The sequence below is a fragment of the Triturus cristatus genome, chromosome 1_2 (genome assembly GCF_964204655.1).
Source record: "Triturus cristatus chromosome 1_2, aTriCri1.1, whole genome shotgun sequence".
NCBI lineage: Eukaryota > Metazoa > Chordata > Amphibia > Caudata > Salamandridae > Triturus > Triturus cristatus.
In genome coordinates, this window is record NC_140580.1 from 669,471,926 (window position 1) to 669,492,007 (window position 20,082).

Below are 20,082 nucleotides of genomic sequence, written 5' to 3' on the forward strand. Positions count from 1 at the left end.
ACAGGCGAAACGCGCTGGCCGTACAGAAGTTTCCCTCTTTCTAATGAAAATGTAATAAAGGATTAAATAATTCAAGATAAAACATCTCTCGATTCATGTTTTTGTATTTAGCAACTTTGCTTGAAACCTATTTCATGTTGTGTTAGTTGCCTCTCAGATTTTCTGAAAAAAAGTTTCACTATTTGTGGTGCAAATAGGTGGCGAACCATTTCTTGAGGTGGGCAATGTTTTGTTTGATGTATGACTAGGTACTAAAAGAAACAAGTGATTTGTGCGACAAACGGGTGCCCTAGTCACCTTTGTTTGTTTGGTATAAATTGTTACTGCTTCACAACAGAAATAGTCCAACTTCAATATAAAGGTTGTACCATGGGCACATAAAATATTGTGCCCATGGAAGAAGATATTACAAAGAAACGAATGACGAAAAGTAAAAGAAGAAATCACAAAGATATGAATGAAAAGTTATGAAAAAATAAGTAATGCACGAAATAGAAATACAAAAGGAAAACAATGTTAATATTTCAGTTAGATGTATAATTATTGGTTAAAGGAATCACAATCATTATTCACACAAATCAAAATAAATCACTAGGTAATATATCACATTGGTGGAATCACATCACGATCACCATCAATAAAAAAGACTGAGGCCCTGATTACAAGTTGGACTCTATATTCCAACCAGTTCATAAACCCCAGTTTGTGCACAATTCAGAATTACAAGTTGGTAGGTACCTACTGCATCCAGTTAAATACCCCAACCTTCGCTAAATTTATGCAGATCAAACCTGTCAAAATTTAACAGGCAAAAATCATACACTATTTAACATATCTTGCAGATTTGAGCGCGTTAAGCACCAACTCTGCATGTTATTCCCCACAAACTCGTGATAGATGTCATTTATTGCACCCAATAAATAACATACCCCATGGTATCATTATTTACCTGATGCAATAAGTAACATGTTAACTCCTAATCAGGGTTTTATATGATTTAGATACTTGAATGTAATTAAATCTTGAGTATAAGAAAGAACAACAGTGATAAAAAACTTAGTTTAATGAGGATCTCTTCATCATCAACTTGATTAACATTGCAAATGTGCAGATATTTCATTTCGATGTGGTCTCATGTATGATCTTATGAATATTGATTTCTTTCTTTAATTGGTTTATTTAAATAAATATTTTCCTTTCTTTGACATGTTTAATTCTTGAACATCAAATTTAGATGGTATTATTATTCTCCTTCTGGTTTACTTTTTCTTGTATATCTTCTTTTTTCCTTTACTTTTCATTCGTTCATATCTTTGTTCTTTTTTATGACACTATTTTTTCTGATATTCGCTTATTTTTTTAATTTGAATGATATTTGTAAAGCACAGAATTAACTTAGCAGGATTCTTTCCACTATGTTTACCTTGCCGAGTCAGCAACAAAGACACTTTCCTTTTTCTGATACATCTGTTATGTCCCATCCTGATATGGATGGATCGGACTATTAAGAGAAAAGCAAGGTTTTTAGACCTTTCCTAAAGTGCAGAAGGCTCTTACTGGCTCTGAGTGGAGGGGGGGGGGGCAGTTAATTCCATAGGTGAGCTGCCCTAACCTCAAAGGCCTGGCCTCCATACTTCACTTTCTGAAATTTCGGGGCGGATAATCAGAGGAGGAGTGAAAGTTCCTCATTAAGCTGTGGAGCCTAAATCTTCTTTGTAGCAATGTGGGTCCTGTTTCCTTTGTTGCCTTGTAGACCATGCACAGTGATTTAAAGACAATTTGCTCTTTCCTTGGGGGCAATTGTAGTTCCCTCAAAGTTCCCGAGGATGAGGTTTGTCTAGGTTTATCCAGTGCAAGTTTTGCAGCAGCCGATTGTACTCTGTGTAGTCTTTTGATTTGATTGTCTGGGGCACCCAATAGCAGTGTATTACAATGGGAGATTCTACTGAGAATGGTACTCTGAATCACTAGCTTTCTTGCTGGCCGTGGCAATGTGGTACGATTTTCCTAAGGTTTCACAGTAATCCGAAACATGAGGCTGCCGTTTTATTGATGAGTCTCCATGGAGAGTTTATAATCAACAAATATTCCTAGATTACGCACTGATTGTGAGGTCTTTAGGTTATCTGTGCTAGTCCAGGGTTGGACCTTTTTAGGAGTGTTTAGTGCTATTTGGAGAGAGTGCAACATAAAAAGTCTGTTTTCGCACTGTTGTATATTAATGAGTTGCTATTCAGCCAATTTGCCATCTAATTTAGATATTTATGGAAACCCTCCAATGGGGTGTGCCTATTGTTTTCCAATGAAAGAACTAATTGTGTATCATCAGCATCATTTGCAAAGCTAATGCCATGTGATCTGATGAGCGTCAGCAGTGGGCGCAGATATAAAGAGGATAGGGCTCAGAGCGGATCCCTGAGGTACACCATGTTCTGCTTTTCTAAATTCTGAGCAGAATGGGGTAGTGCTATTGCTTGGGTTCTGTTTGAAAGGTAGGATTTAATCCATTTTAATAGTGTCCCATCCACACCTATATCCATCAGCCTGGATAGCAGTATTTGGTGGTTAACAGTGTCAAACACGGCTGACATGTTTAGTATTATCAGAACTGTTGCTTGACCTTTGTCAACTATCTTTTGAAGCTCAACCATGACTAGAATCAGAGCAGATTCAGTGCAGTGTGTCATTTCAAAATCCACTTATTAGTATTCAAGAAGGTTGTGGCTTTCCAGGTAGTTTGATAGTTTCTTGCTGACATGTTTTTCCACTATTGTTACAGGGTAGGGGAGATGTGATATTGGACGATAGTTATTGGGTATTGTTGAATCTGCTGTTGGTTACTTCAGCAAAGGGGATATGAGTGCTTTCTTCCTAGCCTGTGGAACTATGCCTGTCATTAAGGACTGATTACAGATTTTTAGTAGACTCTGGGTATAAGTCATCCACCCATTCCTTCCATATTCTGGGTGGTACCGGATCCAATAGAGAGTCTGAAGAGATAGTTAAAACTAATGATCAAAACTCCTCCTTGTTCATTGGTTCTATGCCTTCTAATTTAGTGGTCGCTGGCTCTATTATTTTGTGTCTGGTGGTCCCATTGCGAGCAATCTGGTTTGTCTCCGAAAGTTCTGTGTTTATGTCACCAAAGATTAACTTAATCTCATTATTGAAGAAGTTTGATAAATTATCACAAAGTTCTTGCACGTTTTTTATTGTTTATTTGATGCATTCTGGGTTTGCCAGATCCCTTACTATGTCAACGGGAGAGGAGTTGGCCTTACGGTTAGGGCGCTTGACCTCGGACCTGGGGGAACTGGGTTTGAGTCTCGGTAATGATGCTAAACATCCTGTGATTCTGGGCAAATCACTTAATCTCCCTGTGCCTAACAAAAAATGAATGTGTGCCCTCATGTAACATAACTGGTGCTATGTAAAGCACTCTGATACCTGATTGGATTCGGGTCAAGTTTGCGCTATATAAAACTCTGCAAAAAAATAAAACTATCTTTCTTGGCCCATTCGTTGCTTCTACAATTGTTTTGGTATAGTAGATTTTGTTAGTCTTTCTTATTTCGTATTTGTAGTTGTTTAATGCATTATTTAGTTTAACCCTGGGCATAGTGGGCGTAGTGGGGCTACGCGGAGCATCACGGAGTGTGCCCAAATCTACGCACACCCGCACACTCCACGTAGCCCCACTACGCGCCACCCGCCTCCCTCCCACCCTTATTTTAAAATTACTTAGAAAGCTAAAAATAAAGAAAATTACTTACCTGATCTGCCGCGTCCCGGGGCTTTCTTCTTCGAGATTCCTCGCTAGCTTCTTCCTCACAAATGCGCATGTGCCCGCACATGCGCATTTTCCCCGAGAAATGCGCATGCGTGGGCGTCCGCGCATGCGCATTTGTGTGGAAGAAGCTAGCGAGGAATCAGGAAGATGGAGCCCCGGGACGCGGCAGCTCAGGTAAGTAATTTGCTTTATTTTTAACTTTCTAAGTAATTTTTAATGAGGGCGGGAGGGAAGCGGGTGGCGGGCAACTCTGCTCCGCCGTGGCGTGTGCTTAGTGTGCCTGCTACACCTACTTTGCGAAGCGCGAAGTAGGCTGCACTACGCACACTTCGCGGGCGGAGCGGAGCACTGCGCCCACCCTTAATTTAGTTATATCTCATCTTTTTCCAGATGGAGCTTCCACCTTTGTCTCTCTAGTTTCTTGCTTTTAATTTTAGGTTCTTTTAGGGTGTCCATGTGCCATGGTGCTGATGGTTTACGCCGATGTATCCATTATTTTATTGGAATTATTTTATCTAAAGTTATTTTGAGCTTTTTTTGTAAATTATCATAGTTCTTTCCTTCCTGCTGTTTCTTTGGTTTGTGCCATGCTCTACCTTATATACCCTTTCTTGCCTGACTCTCTTCAGCTGTCTGTTATTCTAGATCTTTTTATTTCAAAGGCTATCAGTTTATGATCTGACCAGCTAAGTGGGATTGTGTTCCTGGCTGGTATTTCGAGGCAAATAGCAGGTCAAGGATATGTCCCCCTTGATGACTTGGACCACTCATTAGTTGCTCCAGTCCTATAATTTTACATGAGCCTAAAAGTTCTTTTCACTGGGAGAGTGTCTTGTCTTCTGCCCAGATGTTGAAATCACCCAGCACAAAGAAATTGGACTGTGTAAGGGCAAAGTTTGAGTTGATGTTCAAAAATGGTTGTATGAAATTTCTTATCAACCCTTGGGGCTCGATAGCACAACAGTCCTAAGAACGCTATATACTATTTACTTTTAGTGAGAAGCCCATCATTTCTACACCCAGTATTTTATCCACTTGTATAGTTGTGATACCCCATTTTTCTTTAACGATTACTGCCACTCCTCCTCCCCTTTTTATAATTTCTAGGTTGGTGAATAACTTTAAAGTTTGCGGGGGCAGGATGTTCCCAGATTGACATTTGACTCTGGGAGATCCAAATCTCTGTAACAACAAGCATTTGCAATGCAATCTGTCTTGCCTTTGGGACCTTGTACGTATTTAGCTATGCAACACATTATCCTGGGTGCTAAGACATCTACTGTTCTTTAAATGGAGGGAAAGTAAGCACCAAACTGTGTGACACACCAGGTATTAGAATATAGAGAAATATTGCCTTTCAGCAGGAAATGGTATAGTCCAAAGCTCTGTTTTTAATATAAAATCAGGGCTTTTAGTGGGCATATCACTGAAAATACAAGATTTGAAAAAAGTATTATTGTCTACAGGTGCTCGTGGAAGACAATTTCTATGGACTGGAATCTAGAGAATGCTAAAGTGATTCTGGTATTTTACTGACCTCTCCTGGTCGTTTTCTATCAAGACAGTTAAATAGAGGCAGTTGAACAGAAGTAAAAGTCCCTAAGAGGAAGCAGACAAGTCCTAGGGCTGATCTCCAGAGCCCACAAAGTACATACACAAATATGTATATACTAAAGTATATACAAGAGGTCTTGAATGCTTAACCTAAAAAGAGATGGGCCAACTTCATAGACAAAGAGCCAATACATTCTTGAGCAAAAGAAAAGCAAAAGATACAGCGTGAGTATGATGCAAGGAGGCAGACATACACCTTAAAGAGAGTCAACTAAAAAATATTAAACATCAAAACATTAAAAATGTACGAATGAAAAAAAAAAAAAAAAAATAAGAGTGGGAAGAAAATGAGTAAATGGGAATTAGGAAATGGTGAGAGAAAGTGACAAGAAAATGAAGTGAATGAACAATGAAACAAAGGAGAGAGAGAAAGAAACAAACAAAAAAGAAATGTGATGAAGAGAATGAAAGAAAAAAGAAAGGATGAAAACCAGGAAAAATTATCCAATGTCAAAATGTAGAGGTGCTGGTGAACCTATGATCATGAAAAATGTTGTTTTGCTACATTTCGCAGTGAATCTGTTTCCCATTTTTGTAACACTTTTGTTGCTTGGCTTTTATCACCCATTACACCTCATTGGCTTCAAAGGGAGTCAATTTTATGTTTGTAATTGCAGAACTTCTTCAGCACATTTTCGATTTTGGATAACATGTCATCAGTATTAAAACATTTTGTGATAGGTGTAAAGTACAAATAGTTGGATTCGCAACCTGGCTGCTCTCAGCGCACTGCTTTGCTTTGTGCTCTGAGCATCCTCTGTCCTTGCACAGCAAATACTTTGCTAAACCTTTGCTGTGTAAATGACTGTGTTCGTTGAGGCCCAACCCATCTGCTTCATTAATATTAATAAGGTGAGAAATTTTTATTTGCAAAGTTTTAGATAGCGCATGCTAGACCTGGAGGTATCAGAGCGCTTTACATGAGGATCAGTGAGTTACAGGTTCCATAATTACATAGACAAGTATAGACATAGGAGAAAAGAAGAAACATGAGATTGCAAAATAATGTGAGATTATTAGCGCATACACACATCTTATGGGGAGTGAAGAGGTCGAGGGAGAATGGTAAACGGGGGTAGGGAATGCAGGTAGGGAAACACAATGGGGAGGCAAGGAAAACGATGTCCGATGTCCGGCTGGGTAGGTGCCGGCCGAGGGGTGAACCAGAGCCAAACTCCTCTATAGCTGCATATGACAGCTCCACCGGGCATCAGCCAAAGTTGCTAGGGCACCGCGGCTTTACATGAGGATCAGCGAGTTACAGGTTACAAAATTACATCAGTTACAGGAGCCAAGAATAAACGTAAGGAGAAAAACAGTGATTGCACAGTAAAAGGAGATATTAACGTATAAGCTGGAAAGGGGAGGTAGCCACATGATCACTGAGGGAGGAGGTGGTGGAGGGAAGGAAACACAGGGGGGAGACAAAGAAAAACTATGTACAATGTCCGGCTGGGTAGGTGACAGCCGAGGGGGTGAACCAGAGCCAAACTCCTCTATAGCTGCCTAAACAGCTCCACTGGGTATCAACCATGTTGCTCAGTCTCCACGGTAAGTACAATATTCATGATTTCCGCATGGGGGGCCTCGTCATAGCTCTATCTGCCTCCTGCACCAGTCCCATTGTTACTGGGAAACCCAGAGCGTAATTCAAACATCAAGCGGTGCTTGCTCCATGGTGCTTGTCCAGCTGGTTCCTCAGACCGTGCTGCAGCGCGTTCCTTGCCTCCCTCAATAGTTCCTGTATTCCAGTGCGATCAAACAGTGAGGTGAGGAGATGTTTGGCAGGCTGACTCTCTTTCAAGGCAGGCAGTTTCTGGCAGAATATGATAGGATCTGAGTCTCAATGACCTGAGCCTCTCCAATCCTTTAAAGCTGTGCACTCTTTATTAAGGCTAGGCATGCAGCAACATCAGGAAATGCGGGGGCCCGGGCTTTTCATCAGCAGGCAATAGTAGATCACTGTTCTCGGGGCTCTGTCCCAGGCAACCCCCATCTTAGAGTCAAGCAGCCCGCGTTCACGGCTCGCCCGCTCTCAGGACCATCAATTTAATCACCCAGCAAGTTTCTCTTGCTCTTCCCCTTTTACAAAGGCTCACCGGTATGGCAGCTGTTCCTTCTGAATTGGACTCAGGCTGCTCCGTTCGGTTCCACGTGTGCTTCAGGAATCGCGGCCGAGTACCGCCCTCAAACTTCTCCGATCTCTGCCGAGGGCATCTTCTCCTACGATTCCAGTGCTGCGGCCTCACGAAAATCAGTTCTGTGACTCATTGTGCACAGTAGTGAATAGGACAGCAGATCACAGTGTCAGTAAAAAGAATGCAATGTACTTGAAATGCGATCTCCGCGCCCCCAAGTGACAGGAGTCACAAATAATGTGACAGAAAGCGACACATTCTGAAATGGACCTCATGGAGACCACCAGTTCCTTGTGGGACATATAGGCCCATGTGTATTTGTAGGAAGCCTGCATCCTACATATACAGGGGCAGATTTATGTTTGACTTGCGCCTCATTTACGCCGCCGTTGCGTCACTTTTGTGACGCAGCAGCGGCGCAAATCCTGCGCCATGGTGAGGGGTATTTACAACGTGACGCATCTGGGAGATGCGTCACGTTGTAAAGCCCTACGCCACATGTAGGCGTTCCAGGGCAGGTGGGGGCGTTCCGGCGCAGGAACGCCTCCTAAAAGTGGCTGAGTGAAATCTTCAAGATTTCACTCAGTCACTTTTGAGCCCATGCTGCGTCAAAACCCTGCGCCTGCTTGAAGCAGGCGTAAGGATTGACGCAGCATTGTGAAGATAGGGCCCCCCAGAGCATTGCTGGAGCTGCGTCGCGCTTGCGACGCAACTCCAGCAATGCGCCACTTTTACGGCACAGATGCGTGACGCATCTGTGCCGTTTTTGCCCCATTGTGCGCCGCATTATAAATGCGACGCATCCATGGTGGCGCAGCTGTGGAGCATAATAACTGGCGCATCCCTGCTGATATGCAGGGATGCGTCAGTTATTATAAATATGCCCCACAATGTGTAAACTGTCAGAGATTAGTAGCTAACAGCAACAGGTAACCATTCCATGACCACATGATATTTCGCAAAGCATTTATGGATACGGCTGTGTCCCAAAGGAGAAGAAAGGCCTCTTTGCTGCCCTCTTCCCCTTGCGACTACCAAGGGTTTACAATGTTTGCTCTTGGCTTTGTAATGGTAGTTGAGGTCATTTCATATTGGTACTTTGCATTCAACTGACTTTATGAGTTCAAAGTACCGACATGCATGAGGCCCAAGGCATGAAATGAGGCTTCTGTCTTGACCACGCTGACATAAGCCCACACTCGACACACTAAAGGATGCATCAATGACGGGCTGAAAATAGTCTGTAGAAGCCTTGATATCATCTAGTAAGTCAAAATCAGTTTATGACTTATGCACATTTATATAGTGCCCACTAGAAACTGCATTGTGCTTGTTTTGATGTTTTACATTTCTATATTGTATTACCCAGCTCGAAAGCATTCAAATTGATATAACAATGGTGACTTGTCCTGGAATGATTTGACCCCATGGCAGGCAGGTTACACAAACCTCTGCAGCAGGCACTCAACACACTGAGCATTTCTAACATTTTACAATGTGACAACAGAGCTCAATAGATACTGGGGCGTTTCTGATTGATGTGCTCAGGATGCTTCCCTTCAATATCTGATGCTGACCCTCATTGAAGGTTAGGGGTGTGAGGCGGGTCAGACACCTACACAGGTACTTCAAGGTGTTGAGTACATGACGACAGCTTCTTGAGATATCCCTATGACCGACTGACAATACGTCAAGAGTTGGGGAAGCAGAGAGTGGGCTGCCCAAGGACCATAATAACACAATGTAACATGTATTTGTAAAGCGACAGAAAGGCTTCTTCGAGATAAGCATTTTGTTTATTGCTACCCACCTCCGTGGTACTCATTTGATGAACCTCTTTTTCTCTGGGAGTCAATGCTGTGACCGTGAGGTCAAGCACAGATTCCGTCACTAGATGCATTAGTGCACTGAGGCATCAGACACACCACTGGGTTAAACAAGTGAGTAAAGACCACGCATTGACTTAAACCGCACCCGATGGCCTGTACGTGCGAGAGCCACCCACGCAGCAAACGTCTGGCTGTTATCAGGCATGCTGCCAATTACAGACCCAGAGAACTAAAAAAAATAATACGTCATACACAAAACCTGCGAGGAGAGGTGGGTCAGGATCACTGGAAATGAAAATAAAAACAGCTTTTGCCCTCCACAGTACCCCCTGCTAAACGAGCATGACGCATATCTGCTGACGAGGAGATCCACGTAAGGAAACGCGTTTCGCGCCTTTTAAGCTCTATTGATAGAGCAACGTGTATAGGACCAACATTTCATCATCACGCACAGAGTAAAGGATGTCGACCTTGACTAAGTAATACCTTCCAGAATCTGTCTTTTGGGGTCTTGACAGGGACACGAAGGGGTAGAAGAATCCGGCAATCCAATGCAAAGGATATTACAATGTCCTTCAGCACATCATTGGCCAGATCGACGACCCACGAATTTGCAACTCACAAATTGGAATGCACAACAGTGTCTGAGACACTGTTTGCGATTACCAATGGGGTCGCAAATTGCATGCCTCATGCATATTAATGGGGCTGTCGCAATTTGCAACCCTATCGAGAATGACTGAAACTCCCAGGGATGTTGACCTGCTGGGGTCAGCATACCACCATGTCTGGGACTGATTTTAAATAAAGCAGTTTTTTAAAAAAAATGCAGCGAAAACAGGATGCATTTAGAAGAATAAAAATGAAACTTTTAAGTTTCATTTTTTAAGGGCAGGCAGTGGTCTCTGGGACCACTGCCTGTCCTTAAAAAATATATTGAGAGCCACTCACAAAGGGGAAGGGGTCCCCTGGAGACCCCTTTCCATTTGCGAGTGGTTTACCACCCTTCTGTGAAGGGTGGTGAACTGCGACTGTTTTGCGACCGCGTCCTACATAGCTTTAGGAGTTGCTATTAGGAAAGGATGCCATTGGAACATCCCTTCCTAACTCTCAAAATAGGATTAGTACATAGGTCTAAATCCCATTTGCGCCCGCAAAAAACGTTAGTACATCAAGCCCCAAATATATAGTGCGCTCACAACATACCAATAGCTAACTACACACTTCGACAAGGAACACCATGCAGCTCACCCCTTCTTCCCATTCCATAACAAGAAAAGACTTAGCTATTTAATAAATTAAAATTCAATCAAGGAATGGAAGGCAGCTACACACATCAGTGATATGGAAAGCAGGTAAATGCATCACACAGATAGTACAGAAAGTACCCCTTGAAAACATGTAAGATCAAAATACATTCCGCCATGGCTCAGCATTGGTAAACAGTTCAATACTGAAGATCAACTCCCCCAGTTGCATGCTCCTCCCAATGGTTCCATTGCGGACAGCAAAGCACCTTCTATTTGCATCCCCCTGAGGGGCAGGTACCTTGTGTCGGCAATGTCAGTTCTCTATCAAGAGCCAAAGGCTAATAATGTCAACAACATTCACTTGTACAAGTTCTATTCTTGACTAGGCGAGAGAAGAAAAATGACATACAAAGTAACAACACCAGGGAAAAGCATAACACACCACTCTGTCAGTGCTTCTATGGCCTTACCAGCCTCCAAGCGAAGTCCCCATTAATCGATAATCAATCACAGGCAACTCAGGGCAGGTCTGAAAGGTCCAGGACCACCAGCAGGTCAATCCCCACTCCAGCCAGCCCCATCCCCAGATACTTATTACCGTATCAAGGGGGCAAACAGCAAAGTAGCCACATTTGTCAGGTATCACCCTGCATTCCTGCGAAAATGTCTGCTCCAGCTCCAGGTGAGGAAATGTGGATGTTTCACAAAATCGCTTCCAGCCACTGGATGGTGAGTCTGGATCCTCCATCCATCGAGTCGCATGGCTGAAGAAAGAAGAGGTTAGTCCCTGATCCTGTGGCATTTTGAACCCATTGTGGGAACCCACGATGAAGTCACGCCTCATACCTGTATGGAGCTGTGGTTGGAGCACCCAGTCTCGTTCCCTGCAAGACCTGGACGACTGTTATAGTGATCCATTCACCCCCTTGGGCACAACCATGATGGCCCTACCACTTCAGCCTGTGGAGAGAATTAAGGTGACCTATTAGTAGATGTATGGATTGCCATCTCATGTAAGCTCTCAACGTGCCAATTGCAAACTCCACACTGCAGTGAGGAACTTAGCTTACCCCTCCCTCCAGTTCCATAACAAGAAAGCAGAGACAGACACTCAGGTGTGTATTCTACCGTGAAGTAGCAATTTAATCTATTAAAATTCAGTCAAAGAATGAAAGGCAGTTACATACATCAGTGATATGAAAAGCAAGTAAATGCATGACACAGACTGTACATCAATTGACACTAGAAACTATGTAAGAGCCATGTAAATTCCGCCAAATATATTATTGAGTAAACAGTTCAATAATGAGGATCAACTCCCCCAGTTGCATGATCATACCAATGGTCACATTGCGGGCAGCAAAGTACCTTCTATTTATATTCCACACAACGGAAAGCACCTTGTGGCAACAATTCCATTCACCACCTTGAGTCAGACGCAAATAATGCCATCAACATTCACTTGTTCAAGTTCCACCCTTGACTAGGTGACCAATGAAAAATGACATAAAAATGAATACAAACATAGGAAATCGCATAACGCCCCGTTCCTGTCAGGTCACCAGTGGCCTGACCAGCCTCTAAGCAAAGTCCCTATCAATAATGTATCCCAGACAATCCAGGGTAGGGCTGGAAGGTCCAGGACCTTCAGCAGGTCCATCCCCTCTCCAGCCAGCCCCGCCCCAAATACTTATTAAGGGGAAAAACCAGAAAAGTAGCCACATTTGTCGAGTATCCCCTTTCTTTTCTGCAAAAATGTCTGCCACAGAGCGAAAAGGTTATTGGCGATTTACCACCCCCTGCCACAGCAGCACTTACCTGGAGATCACCCACAAGAGGCATTTGTTTCTATTTATTTGAGCCAATGAGCCATTAAATGGGGTAAGCCTTAATCTTTTTGTTCAGAAACAAATGGAAAAGACATCTAAGTACAATTACAGTGCTGGGAAGTTTGAGGATTGGTATCTCTATTTAGCCTTTTCGTGCAGATGAACGAGCCTGGTAGCCCTCCCTGTGGCTTGGCATTAATGAAGATATGCATTAAGGTATATGAATAAATGTCCTGTTGTTATAGCCCAACATCCCTGAGTTCTCTCAACGGATGTGCTGCATGACCCACTAGAATCCACCCTCTGAGCGATTCAACCCCTGGCATGGAACTTCAGACCTTTGTGTCCTATAAGGTCCGCTTTCTTATAGAACTGAACGACAATAGTTTCCATTGAGTAAGTATCCGAACCTATTTATTAGAAGCCCAGATACCTCATTTTGTAATTTGGTTAAGCCATCGGCCAATAGAAAAACTAAGTGGATGAGTACCCATGGGCTCTGATTACAGCATATTCCATAAAAGTGATGAATGTAAGGTGCAGCTGATGCAGGACTTTGCTTTTATTTGTGGCCAGACCAGTCTTTACTGGTTTTAAACTTTTGATATTTTCAATGAAACTCCTCCATTGTTTATTGATTGATGCATTTAAAAAAATTCAATTTGTGTATTTCCCTGATTAAGGACCCACCAGTCTTGGCAACCTGTCCGTGCCGGGGCACTAAGTGACAATTTCATTATGACCCCCAAAAACCAGAGGTAGGGCTAGAAAGTCAGGACCACCAGCAGGTCAGTCCCCACTCTAACCAGCCCAATAACAAAAATAACTCTCTGTAAAAGGGTTTTCATAGTAACTCAAGGGCACTGTAGCATTTAATTTCCATTCTTAAGGCAAAGCCCAGAAAATTGCTTAGTACATTATCCCTGCTGAGGCACCCTGTGACAATTTGGTCACACCACAAGAAACATCATGAGCACCAGAGGTAGGGCTAGAAGGCCAGGACCACCAGCAGATCCGCCCCCCTTCCACCAAACCTGGCCCCATACATAAGCAGATCTGCTGGATGACGAACATGGTTTTTGGATAATCTCATAACAATAATATTGATTCAAGGTGGAATATGCTAAAATTATGAAGTTGTCACACTTTAAGACTTTATGAAATTGCCTACCGCCTAATAGGGAAGAGCAGAACCAGTCGTAGTGACTAATATTTTTAGGACCCAAAAGTTTATATAATGTAGTGAAATGGAGGCCTACATGCAGTGCTTGAGATTAGCAGTCTTTCCATATGTGTATCAATTAATGGAAGATATTCCTAGATGGTACATTGCAAATCAGACTGAAAATAAAATATACCTATTGGACATTTGCTTTAAGAAGGGAGTGCAAAATAAATACATGTTAGTTTGGATATGGTAGAACGAAACTGAGCGAATGATACAGTAACAGTGGCTGATGCCCTCACATAGCCTGGCACCTGGACTGGTTCTGCCTTGGTAGCTCCTGCTTGTTCCCAGTTTAACTGTGACAAGGACTGTGCAACTTGACAGACTAAGGCATTGCCTGAAAAGTAGCCAGGCCAGCTACAAGCCCCATCTATAAAGTTGATGCCCTGTAGCATTGACTTTCTCTCCCCTATGTGCTCAATGGGTCATGGTGCAGTTTGCACTGGCTACTAGCCCAAAGCCAGCAGTGCCTTTGAAATTGTGGATTCCTGATAGCAAGCTTGTGAGACTGCTCTGCTACGCGTGTTGGGGCTATAAATACCCCAGTGGTAATGACCGAAAAATAGGAACAAGATAGCTGCCTCATCTCTCAGTGTTAGAGCAAGCCACAATATGCATGCTGGTGCAAAAATAGACTTATGACCTCTCCAATACTAAAATATGGACCATACACAAACCTTCAATATACTGAATGCATTTATTCTTGTGTGTGAAGGATTGCACCAGATCATTGTGCGAAATCTGTTGAAATGATACTCATCTGACTAATTTGATGTACCCTTTCACTCATCGGCTCTGCTAGGACCCCTTAGCAAGAATGCATACAAAGTAAGTGATGTAGTCATCGGTGCAGACGGGGAACAGCCAGAACAACGTAGGCAGAGACACACGTGCCGGAACAAAGCAAGCGCAATCACGCTTGCCTGAAAAACGCATCTGCCTTAACTACGAATATGCGTGGTTAAGGTAGATAGCAGTCTAGTATTCAGGAGGGGCAGGGAGAAGAAGAGGAAGCATCAGAACAGGTAGCTCCTGATGCGGACAGGAACATGGGGCTGGGGTTTATGTTTGGGGGTGTAGATTTTCGCAGTGGGGGTCACTTTTAGGGCTCAGGGCGGGGGGAGTCAGGGTACTTTTGGGAAGGGGGCAGGTTTTTAGGGCTTAGGGTGGGGGTCGGGGTAGTTTCGAGGGATGGTGCTGGTATTTGTGGGGTCGTTTTTAGGAGTGGTGGCGCTTTTAGGACCCCTGGTAGGGGGAATCATGGTAGTTTTTTAAAATGAGGGCAGGGTCTTAGGCTTCAGGGTAGTGGAAGTGGTTGGGGTGGTTTTGTGAAATGAAATGAAATGAAAACAGCATTTATTAAGTGCATAACTACCCAGGGGCATCCCAGCGCTGAGACAGTATCCGAGAGAACATCATAGCAACACTTAAGTGAAGAGCCAAGTTTTTAGCAGTTTCTGAAAGGCCAGATGGCTGGGTTTCCTCCGTAGGCGGAGAGGGAGGGTGTTCCACAGCTTAGCGGCATTATAAGAGAATAGGCGACCACCACTTCTGGCCTTCTTAATCCTGGGGACGACCGCCAGATACAGATCCTCTGAGCGCAGCCGTCTATTCGCCAGGTAAGGCTGGACAATGCAATGGTTGATTGCTGGTCCATTCCCTACTAACATCTTGTGGGCAATGCACATAGCCTTAAATTTAACTCGCTCCCAAACAGGAAGCCAGTGGAGGGACTTCAAGGCAGGTTTTTGCAGATTGCCGGTTTGAGGTCCCCACAAGAATGTTCGCTGCGCAGTTTTGCACCGTTTGAAGTTTTGCAAAGGTCGAGGCCGGGGCTCCAAGGTAAAGGGCGTTCCTGTAGTCCAAGCGGGAAAGAAGAAGTGCCTGTACCATAAGTTCTCTTGCCTGGAAGGGGAGAAGTGGAAGCACTTTGTGGAGCATCCTTAGGATGCCATAGCAGGAAGCCGCCACCTTCCGTGCCTGAACCATAAAGCTGAGGTCTTGATCAAGCCAGGCGCCCAGACTCTTCATCTGGGTCTTGGGGGGAGCAGGGACGAGTCCCATGCAGGTAGGCCACATTACATCCGCTTTAAAGAGAGACGGATTGCCAAGGGGCATCATCTCGGTCTTTTCACCATTCAATTTTAGATACGAGTGGTTCATCTACTTAGCTACATCTTCTAGACAGGGACAGAGGCCAATAGAAGCATTATCAGAGTGGTTCAGTGCTACGACCAGTTGGGTGTCATCAGCGTAGGTCACTATGTGAACCCCAAAAGGGAGTTCAATCTCCTTGAGCGTAAGGGTATGTTTTAGGGCTCACGGTGGGAGGGCGGGGATTGGGGTAGTTTATGGTAGGGGCAGGGTTTTAGACCTCAGGGCAGGGGTAGTTTTAAGGAGAGGGCTAGTTTTAGGCCTCAGGGCTGGGAGCGAGGTAGGGCTTAGAATTTCAGGGCTTAGGGCAGGGGGGTTGGGGTAGTAGCGATCTGAACCACACATACCCCTTTATCATCCATGCCTTTACAACAAAAATGCGTGGTAAAGGCATGTGTGGTAAAGGAATGCGTGGCTAAAGCGCATTTGTGGCTCGGGCTGTGTTATAGAGGCATGGGTGATTTAGCCATGCATGCCTCTGCTATACAACCCTGCAGACAGTTACTCCATTGTGCCAGATGGATTACCTAGATCAATTCATGTCATTCTGCAGGGTTAAAGTCACTCGCTAATAAATAATGGCTCTTACTGCATGAAAGGCTGCCCGACCATGATATGTATGATAGTCTGAAATGCAACCTGCACTGTCGCCACCCTCCAAGTGGACCAACGACCCTGCTAAATCTGGGGAATACCAAATATTAGATCAAAGTTATCTCACTAAGCATTTCCCAAATGCAGCAGTTACCCTCAAACTGATTGCCTAGATCAATATCTGTGGCTTGAGATTAAGCTTCAAAAATAACATTGGATTGAACTTGCGCTTCCACCACCCCTCAGCCGATGTAAAATTGTTAGGCTATCTTCTATCTCTTTGGGATGTCCTGGTGTTTGATTCCCAAAATTTGGTTACTTGTTCAGTACCAAGTGTTGAAGACACATTATGCATATTTGTCTATGAAATTGAAAAGGGGTATGTGAACTTTTGGCATTCGGCTAATCCTTTAAATAAATTAGTACGGTATCTTTTGGCCCACAGTGTCCCCCTATTGTAAGCTATCTAGGCAGCAAAGGTAAAGAGTTTGGCCACCTGTAGATGAAAGATTAAGTTTAAGCCCTGTTTTGGTAATGGTAGTAGAACAGACACCACTCTTGCAGAAGTAGGCTCTTCACCTATGCAGGACTCAGTGGAACTGCACCTGTTTCAATAATGATAGCTTCAGCCCTGTTCACAGCCCTCATTGCCCCCACAAGACACTGGAATTATACTTTATGCAGCCCTCCATTCCTATTGCAATCCACTTAAAGAGTTCCCACTTGTCTGGTCCAATATGTATGAGTCTTTACATGCCTATCTCTGGCTGCCACGATTAATAGATTATTGGTGCTCAAAAGATGAGGAAGAAAACCCTTCTAGTTACATTCAATGTCATCCTGCACAGCTGCCTTGGTCATGGACGAGGACTTTCTTTAGGTCAATTTACATAATTAGTCCTGAAAGGCAAAAATCCACTACTTGACTTCTGCTCAATAGAGCCTCCCCTGTGCATCTCTCACGATTCTTCTGAATCAACACAAGGCACTTGAGGGACAAACATAAGAAACGACAAACAAAAAAAGCGCCATTGAGAAAATGCCTCTTATCCCCTGACGCAATCCGTTATCGATTCATGTTTCCTTTAACGGTTTGCCATTTACCAACCTTCTGGAGCCAAAGATCATGAGGTGTCCCTGCTGGATTTAAATTTGTGGTCTAAATATTTTGTGGGCAGCCATAGACTTCATTCAGCTATCATCCCTCCGATGCTGGAAACGTGTAGAAATTGAACTCTACCCGGCTAGTGTGTCTGGCCCAGCCACTAAACTCAAACCAGGGTACTATATTTCCTCATCAAGCACAGGTACTGGAATTACCCGTGTCTGCTTCAACATATGTGCCTTCCAGGTGTATGGCTGTGTTGTTGAACAGCTTCCTGCCACCACCACACTAGGTCAGTGTCGTAGCTGCGGGGGGGGGGGGGGTGGTCTGCCCCAGGCGGCATACTTTTTTGGGGCAGCGGGCTTGCTCCCCTGCTTTTAACTGCCGTCTCAGGAAGGCAACAGCAAGCCCCCCATCCCCTCGCTCCTCAATGAGTTTGCCGCGAATGCTCGCCTGTACCCCCCTTCCCCTCCCGCTCTTCACTGCTGCCGCCACTGGACAGCAAACGCAGAGACCGCCACAGGCGCCCATAGGGCTAGCTAGGCCACTGCATTAGGTGCTATTGATGGAGCAATGTTTCGGATTCTAGAAGCTTGCTTGTATGCAATCCTCTCAAATAACATGTTACAACGTAAACAACAAGTCTTGTAAAAACTAACATTGCATTACATACAATCATACAGGGATGTTTGCATATGTGTATTACTAACAATAAACCCGAGTGTCTAAAAATGGCCGCCAAAATGCGGGAAAGTCTCTGCCATGCGTCTATTGCATCTACGTAGTATGACGTCTTCTTTCGCTTGGCGGGAAAACTTTGCAGCTGCGCAATAGCTTTAAAAATTGCCGCTTGAAACTCACATGGTAATGCACATGCTATCACATAAACTAAACCTATAAATTCTACTAAGCACAAATGCGAAAGATTAAAATAAGTAAATGGGGATAGAGTAGAGATAAATGGTATACAGTGAAATCATTTAGTGTCGCATTCTAACGTATCTTTTTCTGACTTTATTATTAGTTCATATTTGGGCCTCGGAGGGTGACTGAAATCCCTACCCCACCTGATCCGCGCGCAGGCGCATAGAAACTTGCCGGAAACTATGATGGCACACTTGAATCACAGCCAAGGCCACATTGGGCAATGACGCCTGGGAAAGTAAACTAATGAACCGGACAAAAGCAACAATTGTGAATAAAATGTATAACTTGTATTGATCATAATGTGAAATGCGGGTGGGAATAAAGCTATGGGAAAGTAAATTAAGGGGCGGAAACATAGAACAATGGTCCAAAGAGAAAATATTACTTTTAATATGATGTGATGAGCTCACCTCCTCGCCCTGACCAATCACAATAAGGGAAAACATGAACATTGAAACTTTTGGTGGTGGTACACGAATACAGAATAGTATAATTGAGGTAAGTAAGCTAGAGACTATTGTCAAACTTGTCAAATCTGTCATTCTGACTCGTCACCGACCCAACACATATGCTGTTACAGATTCTGTCCGAGGCGCTGTCTCAGACCCTGTTGCTGCCAGAAACTCTGCTTGAGAAAATGAGATACTGATCGATAATCTAATCATCTAGAAGGGGATTACGGAAGAGGGACATTCGGGAAGAGTAGTGCCAGAGAGTGGTGCGACGCTGGCGTTGCACTTTAGAAGAGGTCACCTTCCCATATCTGAATCTGCCCAATCTTCAGTCTACATCCTGTCCTGGGAGATTCTATCTGGCCCATCTTCAAGGAGTTGGGTTCATCTATCACCTTCGGTAAATATAATTCTGTGAAACCTGTCTTTGTACCTGCTCTCTCTCTCTCTTCCTTTTACAGGTACCGTCTTCATTTATCATTATTATGACTTTGCTATATTTGACTTTTATCTTGCCTCTTGAGAGAAGGTGTTCAAACTGTATTTGATTCTGACTCACAAAATTATTGATTTAGATAAAGATTTTAAAACTTTTTGAGTTTGTGGTTATTTCAAGTTTAAGATAAATTACATTTTCTATCTCAGCAACCTGATTCATTGAGTAAAGGAAATATTAATGAGAGCAAGTTGGTAAGACTTGGTAAAGTTGAATATCAAAGTACAGGTAAAACTCAAAATTGATGACAGCGGGGTTTACTAGCTTATCTGTGCGAATGTTTTTGGGCCCAGGTGACTATTAGGAATATGTGTGTGTAACCCGAGCTGATAACCCACGCTCCATCACAATATTCACATATATTATATAACTGTGCTGAATCCTGTTCACACCCACCAAGCTGTCGCAGGGCCATCTTTCAGCACACATCACCTTTATCTTGGGGACTTGCTCCTGCGAACCATGGATGACACAAACAAATGAGAGAAACTTGTGTATATTTCACTATTTATATTTGTGTCACTGAATAACTTTAAAACATTTCACAGCAATGGAACTTCGCAATAGAAATTCACGTGCAGCATTCAGTAGGGAATATTCAACTAGTTCCGTTTTTGTGATGAGAATGCCAATCTATGACAGTGTCAGGAAATAAAATAAACATCCTGCTGAACCA

At 43.5% G+C, this 20,082-nt stretch overlaps 1 long non-coding RNA gene across 1 annotated transcript in view; it reads right to left on the reverse strand.

Moving 5' to 3' along the window:
* Positions 1-11,320: 11,320 nt before the first annotated feature.
* LOC146867832 (uncharacterized) overlaps positions 11,321-20,082 on the reverse strand; it is a 162,352-nt gene continuing 153,590 nt past the window's right edge. The window contains exon 3 of the long non-coding RNA XR_014966144.1: positions 11,321-11,581. This is a non-coding gene — a long non-coding RNA (uncharacterized LOC146867832). The remainder of the gene's footprint in view (positions 11,582-20,082) is intronic.